Raw genomic sequence first — 6,933 nt, 5'->3', positions numbered from 1 at the left:
TCTACTTGTCCACTGGTTTGAGGATGATATGGAGTACCTACACGATGAGTGACACCATATTTTGCAAGAAGGGAGTCTAAATATCGATTACAAAAATGCTTACCTCCGTCCGTGATTATCGCCCTGGGAGTACCATGCCTTGTAAAAATGTTTTTCTTGATGAAGCTCATCACACTTTTGGCATCGTTATTTGGAAGAGCAACAGCCTCTGCCCACTTTGACACATAATCCACCGCCACTAGAATGTATTGATTTGAATATGATGGTGGAAAAGGTCCCATAAAGTCCAGACCCCATACATCGAAGATTTCGACTTCAAGGATGCTGTTCAGGGGCATTTCATGTCTCTTCGAAATGTTACCTAACCTTTGACAACGATCACAAAGACGAACATAATTATAAGCATCTTTAAAAAGATTAGGCCAATACAAACCACTTTCTAGTATACGCGCAGCTGTCTTGCTTGCTCCAAAGTGACCTCCGCATTCCATTGAATGGCAAAATTTAAGGACACTTTCTATTTCAGTCTCCGGTATACATCTTCTGAAAAGCTGATCACTGCAATACTTGAACAAAAATGGCTCCTCCCAATAGTAGAATTTGATATCATGAAAAAATTTTTTTCTTTGTTGATAAGAAAAATTGGGAGGAGGAATTTTGCAAACAAGATAATTGACTATGTCAGCGTACCAGGGGGTTTGAGCATTTGCTACTAGAAGAAGTTGCTCATGAGGAAAACTTTCATTGATTTGTAGCTCACTTGTATCTTCCTCCCCCAATTCAAGCCTGGAAAGATGGTCAGCAACGAGGTTCTCGGTCCCATTTTTATCGCGAATTTCTAGGTCAAACTCTTGCAATAGAAGTACCCAACGAATGAGTCTCGGCTTTGCATCTTTCTTTTCCAGCAAGTATTTGATGGCGGAGTGATCTGTGTAGACGATTGTTTTAGCTCCAATGAGATATGCCCTGAATTTGTCAAAAGCAAAAACAATAGCCAATAATTCTTTTTCCGTGGTTGCATAGTTTAATTGCGCATCATTCAATGTGCGACTTGCATAGTAAATAACATGCAACTTCTTGTCTTTTCTTTGTCCAAGAACAGCTCCTACAGCATGATCACTAGCATCACACATAAGCTCGAAAGGTAAAGTCCAATCTGGTGTAGTGATGATCGGGGCTGAGATTAACTCCTTCTTCAACCTGTTAAAAGCATCTAAACATTCTTTGTCAAAATCAAATGTAACATCTTTAACTAACAAATTGCAAAGAGGTTTAGTGATTTTGGAGAAGTCTTTTATGAATCTCCTGTAAAACCCTGCATGCCCAAGAAAACTCCTTATACCTTTCACTGTGTTAGGAGGAGGTAGTTTCTCAATTACCTCAATTTTTGCCTTGTCTACTTCAATTCCTTTTTGAGAGATTTTATGCCCTAAGACAATACCTTCACTAACCATGAAGTGACATTTTTCCCAATTTAACACAAGGTTAGTATCTTCACATCGTTGCATTACTAGAGATAAATTATGAAGACATGCATCGAAGGAAGAACCAAACACAGAAAAGTCATCCATGAATATCTCAATAAATTTTTCCACCATATCAGAAAAGATGGACATCATGCACCTTTGAAAGGTTGCAGGGGCATTGCATAGCCCAAAGGGCATTCTCCTGTAGGCAAAAGTGCCATAAGGACAGGTGAATGTGGTTTTCTCTTGATCTTCAGGAGCTATAGGTATTTGGAAGTACCCTGAGTAGCCATCTAGGAAACAATAGAAAGGATAACCTGCAAGTCTTTCAAGCATTTGATCAATAAAGGGAAGGGGAAAATGGTCTTTGCGTGTTGCTTTATTTAGTTTTCTATAGTCTATGCACACACGCCAACCTGTGACTGTTCTCGTGGGGATTAATTCATTATTTTCATTAGAAATAACAGTCATACCTCCCTTCTTTGGAACAACTTGGACAGGACTCACCCAATTACTGTCTGAAATCAGATAAATGATACCGGCATCTAGGAGTTTAATGATTTCAGCCTTTACTACCTCCTTCATGTTAGGATTCAATCGCCTTTGATGTTCAATTGAAGGTTTGTAGTCTTCTTCCATCAAGATTTTGTGCATGCACACACTTGGGCTTATTCCTTGTAGATCCGAGATAGACCACCCTAATGCTTTCTTGTGCCTTCGTAGAACCTGTAACAACCTTTCCTCTTGATCAAGCGTTAGGTGAGAAGAAATAATAACAGGAAAAGAATGATTCTCTCCTAAGAATGCATGTTTTAAATGAGGTGGAAGTTGTTTCAGTTCATGCTTAGGTGATTCCTTTTCTTTTTCATTCAAGATGCTTGATTCATTAATGTTATTTTCAACATGCAAGGTGGTCTTCACACATTCATCAACAACATCAATTCTAAAACAGTCTCCATGATCCATAGGAAGTTTACAAGATTTAAGTACATCAAACACAATCTCTTCCTGTCCAACTCTTAGAGTCAACTTACCCTCGTAAACATCAATTAATGCTCTTGCAGTTGCAAGAAAAGGTCGTCCCAGGATTAGAGATCCTTCCCTGTCTTCGTCAATGTCAAGAATAACAAAATCAACAGGAAAAATGAATGTACCTACCTTTACTAGCACGTCTTCTACAATTCCTCTAGGATATTTAATTGAACGATCTGCTAGTTGCAAAGACATCCTTGTTGGCTTGAGTTCTCCCATACCTAGCATTTTAAAAACTTCATAGGACATAAGATTGATGCTAGCACCTAAATCTGCCAAAGCTTTTTCAAAGTCAAGATTACCAATGTTACAAGGGATAGAAAAACTTCCTGGATCTTTTAACTTTGGAGGCAGTTTGTTTTGGATAATCGCACTGCACTCCTCGGTTAACATTACCGTTTCTTGATCATCAATTTTTCGCTTCTTGCTCAAGATATCTTTTAGGAATTTAGCATAGCTAGGCATTTGAGCAAGAGCTTCAGCAAAAGGGATATTGATTTGAAGCTTCTTGAACACATCCAGGAACTTAAGGAAGCTCTTGTCATCTTGTGCTTTCTTTAATCTTTGTGGAAAGGGTACAGGGGGAACATATGGTTTTACCTTTTCTTTTTCCTCTAAGTCAATGATAGGTACCCTTGTTTGTTCTTTTTCTTCTTTTTCTTTCCTTGGTGGTTCATCTAATTGTTTGCCGCTTCTCAAGGTAATAGCCTGCACTTGTTCTTTTGGATTCTTTTCAGTATTGCTAGGTAACGTACCTTGAGGTCGAGATGCCATCATGTTAGCAAACTGCCCTAGTTGAATTTCCAAATTTCTTATTGCAGCCTGCTGGATTTTATGGTTCTCTCTAGTTTCATTCATGAATTCCATGTGTGATTTGGAGAGAGCAGTGAGGAGGTCATCATGAGATTTCTTTTCTGGAGGGTGGAAACCTGGTGGTGCATTCAAGGCATTGTTAGGATTACCATAAGATAGATTAGGATGATTCCTTAACCTGTTATCATATGAATTTGAGTAAGGGTAATTCTTTCTTCCTTGATTCATCACAAAGTTCACTTGCTCCAAAGTTTGTGGATTTAAAGAGTCCATGATACATTCCCCAATTCCATGTTGTCCATTGCACCTATCACAAATTTGCATAACAGAATTTACAGGATTAGTAGTTAACATGTCCAATTTCCTTACCATGTTATCTACCTTGGCATTAAGTGCTGTAATGGCGTCTATTTCATAGACTCCTGCAGTCCTTCTCCTTTCGATATTGTTTTGGTAATGGCTATTGCTTGCCATTTCCTCTATCAACTCATATGCTTCATCAATTCCTTTCTTTTCAAAGGATCCACCTGCAGCTGCATCTAATGTAATTTTGATGTTAGGAGATAATGCATTATAGAAAGTTTGTACCTGTAACCACTTGGGCAAACTGTGATGTGGGCACTTTCTTAACAAGTCCTTGAATCTTTCCCAAGCTTCATACAAGCTCTCTTGATCATGATGAGCAAATGTCATTATCTCATTTCGCAACTTGGTGGTTTTTGAGGATGGGAAGAATTTAGCTAAGAATTTTTGAGCTAATTCATCCCATGTGGTGAAACTTCCAGCTGGACACGATTGTAACCAGGATCTTGCTTTATCCCTAAGAGTAAATGGAAAAAGTCTTAACTTGATTGCATCTTCAGAAACACCATTTTGCTTGAATGTGTCACAAATTTCCAAAAAATTGGTGATGTGAGCATTAGGATCTTCACTAGGCAAGCCCCCATATTGGATCGAGGTAGAGAGCATTTGGATGATTGCAGGTTTAATCTCAAAGTTATTAGCTTCTACCCTAGGTCTTGTAATACTTGAGGTTGTCCCATTCAGATTAGGTGTTGTATAATCCCTTAAGGTACGGACCGGATGTTGAAGTGGTGGTCCGACTATGTTCTCATTTATGCTTTCGTTTTCGTTGGCCATGTCTGCTTCTTGTTCGAGTTTTCTTTCTCTTGCTTTTCTGGCAGCGTTATGCCTTCGAAGAGTTCGTTCAATTTCCGGATCAAAGATTAGAGGTTCAGTTTTCCTTGATCTCCTTTGCATAAAACAACCTGGAACAGTACTTAAAAGAAAATTAAATAAAAACGGAAGAGTGTCTGAATTAATAACAGGGTAATTTGTATTGATATTGATACGCCAATCCCCGGCAACGGCGCCAAAAACTTGACAGCGATCTTCGCAAGTGTACGAAATCGCAACAAGTAATATAGAGTAAGAAAGTATTGTATCCACAGGGATTGTTTATCAATTACCAAAATTATGTTAACCTATTATTATTTAGACGACGATAAAGGAGATTCGCTGTAAAGTAAATAAAATTCAAAGTAAAAGAGATCAAACACAAACTTCAGGTGAAAAGAAATCAGGGGATTAAGCTACTAGGGAATTTGATTTCATTTAATTCTATCCAGCTTACTCTATTAGTTCATTAATCAATTTTAATTGTTCAAGCAGGAGAAACAACCCTAAAGTTACTAACAAGCTCTTCCGATTTATTGTTAGCAATTCTAATCCAGTTAATTACCTATCTTAATAGTGAAATTAAACATGAATCAGATCATTAGGTTTTATGGTTGTTTTGTGAGTTCACAACTTAATGCTTTATTAACTTATGAAAACCTCCCTTGAGTCAAACCATATAGCTTCCGCATCAAGTTATTATTCTCAAGTAAATTATTATCTTTTTCATATCAATAACCCTTCTCCCGAATGTAGTTATTGAAATAATTCAATCCAGGGGAAAGATTCTGCCTGGAAGCTTTAAACACAATAATAAGTTATAACAAGAACAAAGAAAAATAAATCTAATATTATAAGCTGGAATCGAATTAAATTACATCAAATCCCTAGTATAAAAGTTTAGCTGGACATAGTCATTAAATTAAACTCAATCATGTTTGGAACATTCATTATATTTAAAAATAATAATAAAAGAAAGAAACAAGATGAAGAGTTTAGAATAAAAACTGTATCACAACTATGTTGATGGCTTCCCTGAATCTTGGCACAATTATTTGAAGCTTGAAATCTTTGAGAAGAAGAGAATTATGTAAAGAATTGTACAAAAAACGAGATCTTTTGTTAGGAGAAGTTCCTCTCTTTATATAGAGTTCTTGAAGGCCAGTTTGACTCCTTTTAGGAAATAGAATCCTTATTTAGTGCAAAATAGGAGATCATAACTGTTTAGGTTCTTGATTTCTTATTGATTAGGCTTCCTTTTTCCCCAAGAATAGGTCCAGATCTTGTTTAGTGTGTTTAGGAAACTCTCTGAAGTCGGCCCATGTGAGAGAAAGCTTGATTTGCGCATTAAATCACGCTGGTTTCGCCTGCACAGCACGGGCGTGCTTTTCTGGCACGGGATGGGCGTGCTGTAGTCTGGAGGTCTGGACAGTGCAGCACGGGGCGTGCTAGGTAGCACGGCCTGGGCGTGCTCTTCTCTGACTTCCAAGTATTCTTTTTCACGCTCGCGCATATGAAAGTCGCGCTCGCGTATTTGCTGGCAAACTTTCTGCCTCTCAAAGGTGCTTTCTCGCGCCCGCGCATATGAATATCGCGCTCGCGTCTTTTGGTCTAATTGCTTCTGACACTCAGATCTGCTTGTCGCGCCCGCGTATATGCATGTCGCGCCCGCGACTTCAGCTCGCGCCCGTGTATATGAAGGTCGCGCTCGTAACTTCAGCTCGTGCCCGTGTATATGAAGCTTGCGCTCGCAACTTCAACTCGCGCCCGCGTATATGCATGTCGCGCCCGCGAGTTTTTCTTGCGAATCTACTGACTCTCTTTTCTAACTGTCGCGCTCGCGCTTGTGAAAGTCGCGCTCTCGACTTTGGCGTTTTTCTTTGTTGAGACCTGCTTCGTAGCGCGACTTGGGCGTGCCACTTAGCACGGTTTGGGCGTGCTAGGTGTTAAGCCTTGAATTATAAAGTTCTTTTCTGCAATTTTCTCTTAGATCAAGTGGATTAAAGATCGAGGAAGCTTTTGAACATAATTATACTAAAAATCAAATTAAAGCAATAAAAACTTACTAAAATTCAAATAAAAACTATATTAAAAACACTATAAAATTTACACTTATCATTGCCCTAGACATCTGAGAATATCTCCAACCCAGGCAGCATCTTCTTAGCGGTTGGGCAGCAAAAAGGTTCTCGGAAGCCACAGTAAGGAACTGTTTCTCCCAGTTTACAGAAATAACTGTTTAAAGTCAGAAAGTAAGGCCGTATCTGCACTCTTTCTTTCCTTCCCCTTCTGGTTCTCTTAGCACGGTCTTTATTAGTGGGCTCATAACCCAGTCCGAAGGTCCCCTCATTCACTGGACACTCCCAGGCTTGCAGTTTGGGGTATGTTTTCCTAGATCTGGCCATAACCATTCCTGGCAGATAGGACATCTTAAGCATCAAGGGCA

The 6,933-nt window shown here is 38.9% G+C and overlaps 1 non-coding gene across 1 annotated transcript; it reads left to right on the top strand.

Annotated features, from left to right (window-relative positions):
• Window positions 1–3,916: 3,916 nt before the first annotated feature.
• Window positions 3,917–4,022, top strand: LOC149497683 (small nucleolar RNA R71). The gene has a single exon (XR_016320304.1). It is a non-coding gene; the product is annotated as a small nucleolar RNA R71 (small nucleolar RNA).
• The last annotated feature ends 2,911 nt before the right edge of the window (window positions 4,023–6,933 follow it).

The sequence above is a fragment of the Jatropha curcas genome, chromosome 3 (assembly GCF_041381405.1).
Source record: "Jatropha curcas cultivar XTBG-Jc1 chromosome 3, XTBG_Jcur_1.0, whole genome shotgun sequence".
Taxonomy (NCBI): domain Eukaryota; kingdom Viridiplantae; phylum Streptophyta; class Magnoliopsida; order Malpighiales; family Euphorbiaceae; genus Jatropha; species Jatropha curcas.
The sequence above is the reverse complement of the archived record's forward strand: the minus strand, read 5'-3'. Positions and strand labels throughout refer to the sequence as shown.